The sequence below is a fragment of the Stegostoma tigrinum genome, chromosome 2 (assembly GCF_030684315.1).
Source record: "Stegostoma tigrinum isolate sSteTig4 chromosome 2, sSteTig4.hap1, whole genome shotgun sequence".
Classification (NCBI taxonomy): Eukaryota; Metazoa; Chordata; class Chondrichthyes; order Orectolobiformes; family Stegostomatidae; genus Stegostoma; species Stegostoma tigrinum.
This window is the reverse complement of record NC_081355.1, coordinates 103,899,962-103,915,789: the sequence shown is the minus strand read 5'-3', so window position 1 is coordinate 103,915,789 and position 15,828 is coordinate 103,899,962. Positions and strand designations below refer to the sequence as shown.

Here is a 15,828-nt window from a genome sequence, read left to right as displayed (position 1 = left end):
TCTCTGCTTCTTTGCCAGTTGTGTATCCAATTTGCCAGGTCTCCTTAGATTCCATGCGATCTAACCTTCCAGAGCAGCCTACCACATGAAACCTTATCAAAAGCCCATCTGAAATCCATGTAGACTACATCTACTGCCCTGTCCTCGTCAAACCTTCCTGGTCACTTCATCAAAAAACTCTCAACAAATTTATAAGGCATAATCTCCCATGCACAAAGCTGTGCTCAGTCCTCCTAATCAAACCCTGCCTTTTCAAATGCTTGTATTTCTTATCTTCTGAAGTAATTTACCTACCACAGATGTTGGGCTTACTCGTCCACAATTCCCAGGTTTTTCTTTGCAGCCCTTCTTGAATAAAGGCAGGACTTTCACTACCCATAATTCTTCCAGGACCTCATTCAGCTAACCAAGATGCAGATGTATCAGCCAGGGCTCCTGCAATTTCTTCTCTAGCCTCCTGCAAGGTTCTTGGATATATCTGGTCAGGACCAGGAGATTTATCGACGTTCATATATTCTGATACTTCCAACACCACCTCTACTATGACATGGTCTATTCCCAAGATTGCAACACTAACTTTTCCAAGTTCCCAAGTCTTCATTGTCTTTGTCCACTGTAAACACAGAGGACATATCATCATTGAAGACCTCAAACATTTCCTTTAGTTCCACACATACATGTCCGCTTTGGTCCTTGAGGAGTCCTATTCTATCTCTAGTTATTCTTTTTTTCCTTTAATCTACTTAAAGAACCTGTTTGGATTCACCCTAAACTTCTCAGCCAAAACTATCTCATGCCCCCATATCACCCTCCTGATTTCCTCCCTAAGTAAACTCCTGTATCCCGTAAATACCTCCAGGGATTCCCTTGACCCCAGCTGCCTGTATTTGAACCATGCCTCCTTTTTTTCTGGTCATAGCCTCAATATCTCTTGTCATTCAGGGTTCCCTATTCCTCCCACCCTTGCCCTTCACCCTCTCAGGAACATATGTAGACCTTGAACTCCAGCTATCACATTTTTAAAGGCCTCCCACTTGACAGATGTCCCTTTCTCTGCAAACAAACTACTCCAATCAACCCCTGCCAGCTCCTGTCTAATTCCATCAAAATTCACCATGTCCCAATTTAGAGCATAAACTGTGAACCAGTTTTGTTCTTCTCCACAACTGTTTTAAAATTAATAAAACAATACTCACTGGACCCAAAGTGCTCCCCCACTGTCACCTCCGTCACCTGTCCTGCCCTACCAGAAGGTCAAGTTTTGCCCCTTCCCGAGTAGGGCCCTCTGTATACTGTTGAGGAAACTTTCCTGAACACGCTTAACAAGTACCACCCCAACTAAGCCCTTAACACTATGGCAGTCCCTGTGTATGTTTGGAAAATTAAAATCCCTCAGTATGACAATCGTATTGCTTCTGTAAGTCTCCCCATATTCCCTCCGTATTAGTTTGTCGAATTCCGTTGACTATTTGGGGACTTATAGGACAACCCAAATAATGTCACCATCCCCTTCTTATTTCTTAGCTTCACCAACAAAGCCTCATTGGATGATCCGTCAGTTATTTCATCTCTGATTACTGCTGTAATACTGCCCTTAATCAAAAATGCAACTCCCCCTCCCCCTTACCGCTACCTCTGTCCCATCTGAAGTACCTGTACCATAGCATGTTAAGCTGCCCGCCCTGTCCCTCCTTTAGCCATGTTTTTGCAATGGCTATAATATCCCAGTCCCACATACTTATCCACACCCTGAGTTCATTGGTCTTACCTGTCAGCCCTCTTGCACTGAAATAGATGCAATTTAATCCAACAGGCATTTCAATCCAACAGGCATTTCTTGCTCCCTGTTGTGTTCGAGCCTGACCTGTCACTTCACTTGCTACTTATGATTATGTATCTCCTTCCAGCTTTGCACTTGCCTCCCTGCTGTTGAGGATCCCACCCCGTGCCAATCTAGTTGAAACCATCCCTTGTAGCACTAGCAATTCTACTTGCCAGCATACTGGGTCCCCCCACCCCCCAACAGTTTACATGCAACCTCCCCTCTTGAACAGGTAACCTCTGTCACCTTTCAATTTCCCATTATTTGTACTTTTTATTAATCTCTCTGTTCACTCCAAATATTTTGCTTTAAAATTTAGACAAATATTAAAACTTTGACCCCTATTCATCCATACAGAAATCATACAATCCCTTTCATTCTGTAATGTAAAGCATAATCCAACTACCCTAGAAACATTGACCTGAGTTTGACTGTGATTTAGGGTTACAGAGAAAGCCATTAGTAGATGTGGAAGGAAGCATAAGAAGATTTGGCATCTATTGACTTTTCTTTTCAAGGGCTGTATTTGACATTTCCTCTGGGGCTATCTGTTGGTTACCAGGCATTGCCTCTTGCTGTTCAGAGTCCTTATGTCTAATGGTTGAAGTTAGAAACCAAAAGTTTGTGAAACAGGAATTTGTAAACTTATTCTAAGCCTCCAGTAAAGGTTGTTAAAGCAATGGGAGACTTTGTGTTCTCGGCCACCTGCTTCACACAAACTAATAAATTATTTTCAAATTGCTGTTGGGTAGTACTCAACTCAAATATGCTGGAAAAGAAACGCATTTTAATGACATTTGCTGGCTTGCATTCATGACATTTTGCAAGAATATACCTTTACTGAAAAACCAACATCCATAATACGTGAGTGAAGAGTGCTGATCGGTTGGAAAATGGACTCGGGTTGGTAGAGGTGTTGCAATGGAGAATTCATCTAACTTTCATTACCAGTTAACAGCCAGGCTTTGTGCGTGAGAGATCATGCCTTTCAAATTTTAAACCAGGCAGATCGAATGGTCTGGGCATTGCCCTGAGATGTAAACTAACAGATGGCTGGCACATATTTTGTTGAGCTGAAACAGGTGCAGTGTGTGTGCAAGTTCATTCTGTCGGCAAGAACAGCGCCCTGTCTATTAATATTTGGAGCTTTGAGTAGATGTAAGTATGCTGCATTTCAAAGGTAAACTTGCCCAACACCCCCAATTATTTTGAGTGCTGTTTGTCATCCGGTTCATTTCTTTTAATTCGAAGACATAAATCATTCTGGTATGTTTATGGAAACTTTTGCTGAGACTGAAATTGTAGGTTGTTTCTTTCCACTGTGGCTTTATTGGAGCTGTTGGCATCATTTTGCTGCTTTGGCTTCCTTTAAGCCTCCCTCAATACACGTTCTCAAGGTTATAGAGTCATACACAGGCCATTCAGCCCAACAAATCCACACTGACCCTCCAAAGAGCATCCCACCCAGCTCCTGTATTTCCTGTGGCCAGTGCATCTAACCTACACACCCCTGAACACTATGGACAATTTAATATGATCAACCCACCTAACTTAAACATTTTTGGACTGCGGGAGGAAACTGAGCACCCAGAGGAAACACACGCAGACACGGGGAGAATGTGCAAACTCCACACAAACAGTTGCCCGAGGTTGGAGTCGAACCCAGATCCCTGCTGCTGTGAGGCAATGACCAAGCCACCATGCTCTCGATTGTTATCCATAATATATTTACTACTTCTGTTTTTACCCTCAATGATTCCAACAACTGTTGCCAGGACAAGATTTTCAAGCCTTAATTTCTAATGTCCACGTGACTACTTTTTTCTGTCTGACCAAGCGACACTTTTGACTCCTGAACTTTTACTTTTAATCTAGCTCTCTCATTTGTCTTTTTATTATCTACCTGATTCTGAGTATCATCTGCCATACCACCATTTTAAAAGCTGTTACCTTCCTTGTGCTGTCTTTGTTCAGTGATCAGTTCTCACGTTCCATAATAGTAACTGAACTAAACTTTTTTTTAAACTGCCATAATGTCTAGTCTTTCCTTGTTATGGCTATGAGTGTGATGTAGCCTTTGTACCTCCGATCAATATGCTGTGGCTTCCTATGCTATGATGCAGCAACACCTCTGGAACTTTTCCTAAACCATTCTCATTATCTTCTCTCTCTCAGCAACACACAGCATGAATAACAGAAAAAAAAACCCTGCTTACTTCGTTCACAGACTGGAATTGGATATTATACCCATCACCAACAATGACGTGTTCTGAAGCATTTCTATATCAGCATCTCTAGATATTTGGGTACACCAAAGTCTGTAAATGTTTTCTATATAGCATCACACTGCATAGTGTCAAAGGTTTGGCATAGATTGGCCAAAGCTGGACTTCCTACTTACTTTCACATTTCTGCATGAAATTTCTGATTCTGAAAACATTTTTACCGTACCCAGGAATGAAGCCAACCTTGTGCCACTTTTTTGTTCACAAAGGGAGCAGTTGTCTGTCTGGTGCTGAATATAGTCTTTTACATAAGTAATTGACGAGAATTAGCAGGCACAAAGGATTGTCCAAAACATTGTATGTTATTTTGGGCACCGTAACCACCTTTAACATTGTCCACTTGCAAAGGCATTCACCTGTTATCCAGACCTCATCAATAATCTCTCTAGTTGTATTTCTATATTTTTCACCTCCATATTTTAGTGCTTTTAAAGGTATCTGATCTTGTTCTTTCTGCTTTGTGCTTTGGGGCTGTTTCTAACTTTGTGTGGCTCATCTTTCAGTACTTCAGATTCTTTTTCTTCTTTTAATTTGCAGTCATCTTTGATTAATTTCTCGGCTGCTTCTTCAAACAGTTTAATGGGCAATAACCCCCCACAAGGCCCATAGGGAATCGCTAATTAATCTCAATGTCTGAGCCCTGAGTAAAGCGCAGACTAGGGCCTTCTTGTGGCACAGTGGTAGTGTCCCTAGCCCTGAACGTCAAGCAAGGAATTGTGGGAGGAGGTCTGCCATGCCTCTCAGGGAGTGGACCACAGTTGGGAGAAAGAAGAAGAGCCTGGAGGAAAGGAGTGGACAGGATCCTAAAGGGAGATGAGCGGACTCGAGATCCTGTTTTGTCATGCTGTCTAGGCCCTGTCTCAGGACTGTGAGCTCTGCTGCTAGTTGCCTGCTTTTGAACTGTGGCTGATGCTGCTGCTCAACCCTGAGACACTTCTCTTTTACTGCCAGGGGATTCACTTAGCGAATTCACCAGCGCAGTTTGGGACCTTCTACTCTCCCTGAGTAGCACGCTTTTTTTGATAAATTTAAAATGGCAACCTCAACATCATGGTTAAAGATAATGGGAACTGCAGATGCTGGAGAATCCAAGATAACAAAGTGTGAAGCTGGATGAGCACAGCAGGCCAAACAGCATCTTAGGAACACAAAAATGGTGCACTTTTCTGATGAAGGGTCTAGGCCCGAAACATCAGCTTTTGTTCTCCTAAGATGCTGCTTGGCCTGCTGTGTTCATCCAGCCTCACACTTTCTAATCAACATCATGGTTTCCAGCTGCAGTGTCCAGCCAGGGTAGCAGCTGCTTCAGCCCCTTCTGCAGTCCTATCATCCTACAGGCACCTGATTGAGGGCCTGGGGTTAAACTGGATCCCCACCTGGACATGCAGAGAGAGGCCTGCTCATGGGTAATGGCTGGTACTGCCAACCCATGAGCCATTGTCACGGCCTCTAAAAAGAATACAGATAAGCATTGTTTTACCTACAGTCGAGTAGGTGGTGCACTGGCCCTGGAGAAGGGGCACACTGTGGGCAGGACCTATCTCTCAGTGGATCCTCTGGAGGTCAGGCACAAAAGGACATGGTCTCCAATTTCTTACCCTTCGTTGAAAGTGAGCTTCTCCTCTCCTGTTTACAGCTGCTGGGGGACATGCAGACAGGGATTGCAGCATTCCCCTCGGACTAAAGGACCAAAGTCTGAAGCACATACTCCCTGCACTAAGTTTTCATTAGCTTGGCCCAAGATGAGGTGACTGAGGGGGCATTTACTGTGCTCCATTAGGGGGCTCCCTGTCCTGCCTTTTGAATGGCAGATGGCATGTGGTGCCACCTCTCTAAGAAGGTGAAGCACGTGAGGAGGAAATGCCTCATCTTGAAGGCCACCAAGGCTACACCAACTGTCGCTGGTGGCACTGCTGTACCCGCTACCTCTGCCCCTAATGTAACCCTTGGAGCTCAGCAAGCAGGGCCTGAGCTGGAGGTCACAGTTAACATGGCCTCTGGTGGGAAAAGGGGTGGGCATCCAGTTGGAAAGAAGGCGCAGCATAAGTCTAGATACCGAGATGCTGCCCCCTCCCAGGATCTCGTCTGATGGAGACCAGCAAGGAAGCAAGGTTTTAGAAACCCTGGTCACCCCTCAGTGAGTTCCCCCTGATCCCCATAGAGGACTTCCCGGAGTTTCTGGCAAAGAATGTCATTTATCGCAATTGAATCCAATCTGATGTGGACCCGGCCGTGCGGTTGAATGTACAATGAGAGGATGGGCGTGCTCCCAAACCTGCAGCTCATTGGGTCCTGGGGCACATACATAAGGTCGCAAATCTGGCACCTCAATGCCCTGGATCACGGTTTCCCCTTCTGCTCTTTGGAAAAATGGCATGAGGACTGCAGGCAGGTCCTTGTGCTACTGGCTAACGACGAGATCCTTATCTCAGATCCAGAAGGCATCAGAGTCCAGATCACATGGCTCTATTTTCTCCAGATTTGTCCAGCAAGAATGCTTGCAATTTTGTGGGGGGATCTGCCGCAGGTCAACCTGAGAGACACCAGGATGCTCGACATTTCTGTCACTTCAGGGGAGCTGACGAGCATCCTCACCCAGCACTCCACAAGCAAGTGCCCAGGGCTGGATGGGCTGATTGTGGATCTCTTCAGTATGTTCTGGTACGTCAGGAGCCATTAAGCAGAGGTCCTGGAAGAATGTTTTGTAGCTGGAGAGTTGCCTCTTTCTTAGCACAGGTTGGTCATCGTCCTGCTGCTGAAGAAATGGGACCTCCATCGAATCAAGAACTGGTGTCCAGTCTCCCTCCTCAGCACAGATTATAAACATTTTCACTATGGTGTTGTCATCTCACCTGGGATCCATGCTGGTCCACATGATCCATCCTGTCCAGTCAAAAATCCAACTGGTCCAGGACCCGATCCATTTTTCCAGAGGCTTGGTCAGTCAAATGCCTTCCTGTCCGTCAGTTAGGAAGTGGTGTTCGACACGGTCAATCATGAGTATCTGCTTGGGACTCTGTGAGAATTCTCGTTCAGGATGCAGTTTGTCACCCAGATCTGACTTCAGTACACCACCACAGAGTGTCTGGCCAGCTGTAGTGCCTGTGCATGGAGCCTTTCCTCTGCCTCTTGTGAAGGAAGTTATTGGGGTTGGTCATGGACCAGGCATGGGAGTGGTTCTTTCAGTCTGTGTCAATGATGTGCACCTCACATTCGCCAACCTGGCCGACCGTGGGAGGATTTGAGAGTGCCAAGCAGTATACTCAGCTGCATCTTCCACTGCACAAAATATTCCAGACTCCTGATCAGTCTTTGGGGAATGGATTTCTTGCTGGAGGGGTTACAGGGATACAGCTGAAATACCGTCCATCTCCTTTATGTGGGGTTCTGTCTGAGCCCAGCTGAGGAATTCTGGCTGCAATTGGCAAGAGCTGGATACCAAAGTCTGAGCTTTCTTAGGCTCAAAAATCCAGAGAATGTTAATCCTGGGCCTAGCCAGGCTGACAAACAGGTCCAGGCAGCAGGCCATAGAGGGGATCACCTCTGCTGACTGACATCCCCTCTCTGTGATTGCGTTCGATCCCAGGTGACATTGGAGAAGGGTCGTGCGGTGTCCATCGATTTTCTCAATGCCTTTAGGGAGAGGTGGGCAATGCAGGGGAAAGAGTGCTTTATTTCTCTGTCCAATTCCATTTTGATTTAGTTCCCTCCTTCCTCCCTAAACGTACCCTCTTGACATTTTAATAAAAAGCCTTTCCCTCAACAGGCTTTGCTTGTTAACATTCAATTGACCACATTAGGGGAGGTGATGTCCCAGTGGTATTATCGTTGGATAGTTAATCCAGAGACCCAGGTTCAAATCCCTCCGTGGCAGATGGTGGAATTTAAATCCAATAAATATTTGGAATTAAAAGTCTAATGATGTCTGTGAGTCCATTGTTGATCATTGGAAAACTCAATCTGACTCACTAATATCCTTTAGGGAAGAAAACTGCCATCCTTACCTCACAACCAGCCCAGCTCTTCCCCCCCACCCAATGCATCCCAAAACCAGTCCAACCTGTCTCTGCCTCCCTAACCGGTTCTTCCTCCCACCCATCCCTTCCTCCCACCCCAAGCCGCACCCCCAGCTACCTACTAACCTCATCCCACCTCCTTGACCTGTCCGTCTTCCCTGGACTGACCTATCCCCTCCCTACCTCCCCACCTACACTCTCTCCACCTATCTTCTTTACTCTCCATCTTCGGTCCGCCTCCCCCTCTCTCCCTATTTATTCCAGTTCCCTCTCCCCATCCCCCTCTCTGATGAAGGGTCTAGGCCCGAAACGTCAGCTTTTGTGCTCCTGAGATGCTGCTGGGCCTGCTGTGTTCATCCAGCCTCACATTTTATTATCTTGGAATTCTCCAGCATCTGCAGTTCCCATTATCCTTACCTGGTCTGACCTACATGTGACTCCAGATCTACAGCCTCAGGACAGTTGGAGTTGGGCAATAAATACTGCTTAGCCAGTGACACTGTCATCCCGTGAAATATTTTTTTTTAAAAAATGGGTGTTCCCTGGTGGTGGAGGAAATGAATAAAGCTGACTTAGGGCCCTCTTGTGGCTCAGTGGTAGTTTCCCAACACCTGGACTGAGAGACTTGGGTTCAAGTCCCACTTGCTGTAGAGGTGTGTAGTAACCTCTCTGAGCAGGCTGATTTTGAATAAAAGGTAGACCCAGCTATTATGAATGCACTAATTCTCCAATCTCATCCTGATCTTGTACTTATATATAGCAGGTTTCAGTCTGCCACTTTGGTACTTATCCCTGAGTTTAAATACTTGTTTCCAGCTTCGACCTTGACATGTGGATTTACTTTCTTCAGAGAGAAAGCAGCATTAATGCTTTCAGTCCAATGACCCTTCTTCAGAACTGTTCTGAAGGAGAGTAACTGACCTAGAACATCAACTTTGTTTTCTCTCCACACATGCTGCCAGACCTTAATGTGTTTGAAAGCTTTGTCATCATCGTTATTAATCAATTAAAATTCATTCTGACCAAATGCACAATGGCCACTTTAGTTAAATGCGTGTGAGCAGTAATATTAGCAATGTATTCCCTTGAATTGCACTGCAGTAAGAAACACCTTGCACCTTCCACTCCTAGAAGGATTCTCAAATGCTTAATATTTTACTAAAACAACACTTTTTTGAAAAAAGAGCATCCTCAAATTTCTGTTTAATAGAAGATACGGTGATAGAAAGAATTGTAAAATAAGATCAAAGTGCAATTTTGAAACAATGAAATGGGTCAGGATCATCTCCGAATGTCCAGAAAGAATCAAGCTTAAGATGAAAACGTGAAGAGCAATCATCCAGAATTAAGAAATGGTAGAACTAACACACTGAAACCTGTCAGGATTTTTTCACCTCGATAAAGTGAGAAGTAATTGTCTCTCAGTTAGCTGACAGGTAGAGTATTGATCCTTGTCTCTAAGTGTATTACTGAAGATAATATATTTAGAACATACATCTGGTAAGACGGAAAGCTAGTCATCACCTTACAATCAAACCATTGAGAAACATTATAATCATCTATCATCTCTCAACTTGTTACTCCCCACATGGACCATTGCAACTTACCAAATTTGCAGAGCTCAAGCAGTTGTTTGTGCAAGACCATTAATTAAACAACCTGGACCAGACAGCTTAGCTTGAGCTGCTTGTTCAGCTAAGGTCCCTTTTGTGACATTGGATTTCAAAAGTTGGCAGATATCAGTAGAGATATCCTTGGTCCAAGCTGTGACCCTACACCTTTACCCATTTTTAAAACGCCAAAACCAACTGCATTAGAACTCATGAACATTTTTAATCTCAAATGTATGTTTTCCTTTATTCAATGATGAAAAGCGGGTGTCACTTACAAAGTCAGCATTTGTTGCCTCCCCATCCCTAATTGCCTTTGAACAGAGTGGTTTGTCAGGCCATTTCCCAGCAGTTAAGAGTTAACCACGTTGCTGTGGATCTGGAGTCTCATGTGGGACCAAATCATGAAAGGATAACAATTTATTTCTTCCCCCTACTATCTTTTAGTAAACAGATGGGTTTTTGTGATAATTGGTGATAGTTTCGTGGTCACCATTAGCAAAAACAGCTTTCAGTTATAGATTTGTTGAATTCAAATTGCATCAGCTGTCATGGTGAGATTTGTTGAACCCAAAGCATTAGTGGTTTGAGAGTCTGCATACAGTTGCAATGTTGCTGCCTGCTCTTCCAGTCCTTTGATCACTTATAAATCTTTCATTTCTTTCCCATACCCCCACTATCTAACATTCTGTCATCTCCTATTCACTTTGGTGAATCAACTTGCTCTCCTGACCCAATGCTGGCTGACAATGATAATGACTTCCTTTTGTCGGGCATTGATTCTCACCACATCAGTGCCTCTTTGCTTCACACACAATTCTGTCAACTAAACTGTTTAAATCTCTGCAATATCTATCTTTATGCATCACTCAACACCAAGGAGCCCAGGGAAAACTCTTAAACACATTATCTTTGACTGTGAGCGCTGTGCATCATCCGTCTCATCCTCTCTGCAATATTTATTGCACTGGCATTTCACCTTACAATTGAATTATTCCAATACACCTTTATAAACCTAGCAACCTCGCATGTTTCATGAACTCCATTTTGTCCAAAGTACAGCTATTCATCTCTTATTGCACAATGAGGGAGACAATAGCATCATGATGAAGCAATTGTGTTAGTTTCTCCATCTGACAAACCTATTCCTGCAAACTCAAGGCTATCTGGTTCACTTTTAACTATCCTCTGAAGTAGCTGCAAGTACCATGCATTCAAATTTTGGCAGTTCACCACCAGCTGACTGTGCTTTGACTTCACTCTTAATATGGTGTCATATTGTTTATGTTACTGGACTAGTAATCAAGCACTTCAGACTAATGTTCCAAACTTTAAGTTCAAAGCGCACCATGGCATTTAGGGAATTGATGAAATATGCATGAAATTTTTAAACAGCTAGCATCAGTCATAGTTATGATGAAAGTAGCATATTGTCATGAAAACCCTGCTGGCTCACAAAAATATCCTTCGAGGATGAAAATCTGCTATTTTCACCAGCTCCCCTATTTTAGAAAGAAAAAGCTTCTGCAAACATTGTTTAGTCGCCCATCATAGCCAGTGTCTCTTTTACTAATCACTTCCATTTGTGAATTGCCCTACCATTCTTTTACATTAAAGGAAAGCTATTGCTGTTCCTTTCAATTCCATCACTGCATCAATGAGCAGATTGTATAGAGAAGACAACAGATGTGAGATTGCTTCACCGCTCTTTTGAGGGAGAGAGAGAATTTCACTGAGTTTCGTAGCTAAAATCCAGGAATCAATTTGGATCAGCAACCAACGATGGTCCCACTCAAGAAGGAAATGAAATTGAAATCTGAGCTAAAATCCCAATTGCAAGTTCTACAAGTACCAGCACTCTTAGTATAAAATCGGTGAATATCAGTATTTGAGAGAAATGGCAACATCATAAAAGTTGCTACTAAAACTCTTATCAAAACCATGAGTTCCATTTCAAAGGGAGATATTTGGAAAAACAGAAGAAGAATCCAATCAGAAATCCTGGTTGAATCAATTTATATCATTTCCACAACATGCACGTCAATAAAAAGCATTCATCCAGGAATAGGTCAAAAACCTTTCATAAAGAAGAAATTATTGCAATAGTGACAGAGTATATTAGCTCTTGTGAAGTGGAATCTGTGTGGTAGAGTTTAGAAACACCAATGGGCAGAAAATGATAGGGCTGTATAAAGACTCAAATTATAGTGGCAATGCTGGGATAGCATGAAGCAGGAAATTAGAGATGCAAGCAATAAAGGTGCAACTGTAATTATGGGCTATTTCAATCTGTATAAAGATTGGGCAGATCAAATCAGTAGCAATACTGTAGAGGAAGAAATCATGGAGTATGTATGGGATGGTTTTCCAGATCAATATGTTGAGGAATCAGGCAGAGAAAAGGTCATCTTAGACTGGGTATTGTGTAATGAGAAAGGAATCATTGGTAATCTAGTTATGCGAGACCTGTTGGGGAAGATTGGCCAAAATATTCTTCATCAAGAATCAGGAGGGATGTATTTGATTCTGAGGCTAAGATCCTTAATCTAAGTTAAGGATCTGGATGTGAGTTTGCTCGCTGAGCTGGAAGGTTAGTTTTCATACGTTTCATCACCATTCTAGGTAACATCATCAGTGAGCCTCCGATGAAGCGCTGGTGTTATGTCCCGCTTTCTATTTATCTGTTTAGGTTTCCTTGGGTTGGCGACTTACTTACAGATGAGGAAGGACACCACTTTGATTGGGACAACACATCCATCCTAGGACAAGCCAAACAGAGACACACACAAGAATTCCTAGAGGCATGGCATTCCAACCGGAACTCCATCAACAAACACATTGATTTGAAGCCAATCTACCATCCTCTGAGAAAAAGAACAGGAAATGACATCACCAACCCAAGGAAACCTGAACAGATAAATAGAAAGCGGGACATAACACCAACGCTTCATTGGAGGCTCACTGATGATGTTACCTAGAACGGTGACGAAACGTCTGAAAACTAACCTTCCAGCTCAGCGAGCAAACTCACATCCAGAACCTTAACCTGAGCTACAAATCTTCTCAAAACTCGCTAAGTAAAGGAAATTACAATGGTATGAGGTATGAGCTGACTATGATAATTTGGGAAAAGTTACTTAAATGATGATGGCAGATAGGCAATGGCAATATATAAGGCATGTTTGGCGGGTCTGCAACAATTGTCCATTTATGTCTGGCACAAATAAATAAAATGGAAAAGGAGACCTGACTGTGGCTAACAAGAGAAATTAGGGACAGTGTTAGGCCCAAGAAAGGGCATACAAATTGACCAATAACAGCAATAGACGTGAATACTGGGAGCAGTTTAGTTTCAGCAGAGGAGGATAAAGGGATTGATTAATAAGCGGAAAATAGAATATAGGAGTAAGCTTACATGGAACATGCAAACTAATTGTGAATGCTTATATACAGTCATGTGAAGAGTAAAAGATTAGTAAAGACAACTGTGTATCCCTGACGTGGAGAAACAGGAGAGGTTATAACGGGGAACAAAGAAGTGGCAAACCAATTAAATAATATTTTAGCTATGTCTTCAAAAAGGAAGGCACACAACAAATGTTGAAGAACACAGGGTCTAGTGAGAGGGACCAGAAACAAATCATTATTAGAAGTGAGACTGATGGGATTAGAGTCAATAAATACCCCAAGGCCCAACCATCTAAGGAAGAGGCCCAAGAAATAGTTGATATATTGGTGGTCGTCGTTCAGGATGCTATACACTCTAGAACAGTTCCTATTGAATGGAAGGTAACATAACTCCTCCAATTTTAAAAGGATGTAGAGAGAAAACAGGAAATTACACACCAATTAAACCTGACATTGTTGGTAGAGGAAATACTAGCGTCGAGTATAAATGTCCATTAATAGCAGAATACTTGGGAACAGGACTGGACAGGCTCAGTGATAATGGGAACTGCAGATGCTGGAGAATCCAAGATAACGAAATGTGAGGCTGGATGAACACAGCAGGCCCAGCAGCATCTCAGGAGCACAAAAGCTGACGTTTCGGGCCTAGACCCTTCATCAGAGAGGGGGATGGAGTGAGCATTCTGGAATAAATAGGGAGAGAGGGGGAGGCGGACCGAAGATGGAGAGAAAAGAAGATAGGTGGAGAGGAGAGTATAGGTGGGGAGGTAGGGAGGGAATAGGTCAGTCCAGGGAAGACGGACAGGTCAAGGAGGTGGGATGAGGTTAGTAGGTAGGAGATTGAGGTGCGGCTTGGGGTGGGAGGAAGGGATGGGTGAGAGGAAGAACAGGTTAGGGAGGCAGAGACACGTTGGACAGGTTTTGGGATGCAGTGGGTGGGGGGGAAGAGCTGGGCTGGTTGCGTGGTGCAGTGGGGGGAGGGGACGAACTGGGCTGGTTTTGGGATGCGGTGGGGGAAGGGGAGATTTTGAAGCTGGTAAAGTCCACGTTGATACCATTGGGCTGCAGGGTTCCCAAGCGGAATATGAGTTGCTGTTCCTGCAACCTTCGGGTGGCATCATTGTGGCACTGCAGGAGGCCCATGATGGTCATGTCATCTAAAGAATGGGAGGGGGAGTGGAAATGGTTTGCGACTGGGAGGTGCAGTTGTTTATTGCGAACCGAGCGGAGGTGTTCTGCAACGCGGTCCCCAAGCCTCCGCTTGGTTTCCCCAATGTAGAGGAAGCCACACCGGGTACAGTGGATGCAGTATACCACATTGGCAGATGTGCAGATGAACCTCTGCTTAATGTGGAAAGTCATCTTTGGGCCTGGGACAGGGGTGAGGGAGGAGGTGTGGGGGCAAGTGTAGCATTTCCTGCGGTGGCAGGGGAAGGTGCCGGGTGTGGTGGGGTTGGAGGGCAGTGTGGAGCGAACAAAGGAGTCACGGAGAGAGTGTTTCTCCGGAAAGCAGACAGGGGTGGGGATGGAAAAATGTCTTGGGTGGTGGGGTCGGATTGTAGATGGCGGAAGTGTCGGAGGATGATGCGTTGTATCCGGAAGTTGGTAGGGTGGTGAGAACGAGGGGGATCCTCTTAGGGCGGTTGTGGCGGGGACGGGGTATGAGGGATGCGTTGCGGGAAATGCCGGAGACGCGGTCGAGGGCGTTCTCGACCACTGTGGGGGGAAAGTTGCGGTCCTTGAAGAGCTTGGACATCTGGGATGTGCGGGAGTGGAATGCCTCATCGTGGGAGCAGATGCGGCGGAGGCGGAGGAATTGGGAATAGGGGATGGAATTTTTGCAGGAGGGTGGGTGGGAGGAGGTGTATTCTAGGTAGCTGTGGGAGTCGGTGGGCTTGAAATGGACATCAGTTACAAGCTGGTTGCCTGAGATGGAGACTGAGAGATCCAGGAAGGTGAGGGATGTGCTGGAGATGGCCCAGGTGAACTGAAGGTTGGGGTGGAAGGTGTTCGTGAAGTGGATGAACTGTTCGAGCTCCTCTGGGGAGCAAGAGGCGGCGCCGATACAGTCATCAATGTAACGGAGGAAGAGGTGGGGTTTGGGGCCTGTGTAGGTGCGGAAGAGGGACTGTTCCACGTAACCTACAAAGAGGCAGGCATAGCTGGGGCCCATGCGGGTGCCCGTGGCCACCCCCTTAGTCTGTAGGAAGTAATGAAATCACCCCTGTCAAATCTAACGGAATTCTTGAGGATGTAAATTTGAAGAGTTGATATGAGTGTGCCAGTAGATGTGTTTTACTTGGACTTTCAAAAGGTTTTCAACAAGGTAAGAGATTAGCATGCAGAATTAAAGTGCATGGGATTGGGGTCAGTGTATTGACTTGGATGGAGAACCAGTTGACAGACAGGAAATAGGAATAAATCGGTCTTTTTCCAAGTGGCGGGCAGTGACCAGTGGAATATCATAGGGATCAGCTTGGGTCCCAGCTACTTGTAATATAGAAATTATTTAGATGGGGAGCTAATGGTATGTAAGACTAATGACATGTTGGCCATCATAGCAGAAGATTTGAGTACAGGAGCAAGGGTTTCTTGCTGCAATTGTACACAGACTTGTTGAGACCACACCTGCAATATTATGTACAGTTTTGGTTTCCTTATCTCAGGGAGGATGTCCTGGAGCCCCC

At 44.6% G+C, this 15,828-nt stretch overlaps 1 protein-coding gene across 10 annotated transcripts in view; it reads left to right on the top strand.

Annotated features, from left to right (window-relative positions):
* Nucleotides 1–15,828, top strand: part of tbc1d5 (TBC1 domain family, member 5) — a 504,442-nt gene that overhangs the window by 485,548 nt on the left and 3,066 nt on the right. The window lies entirely within an intron of this gene.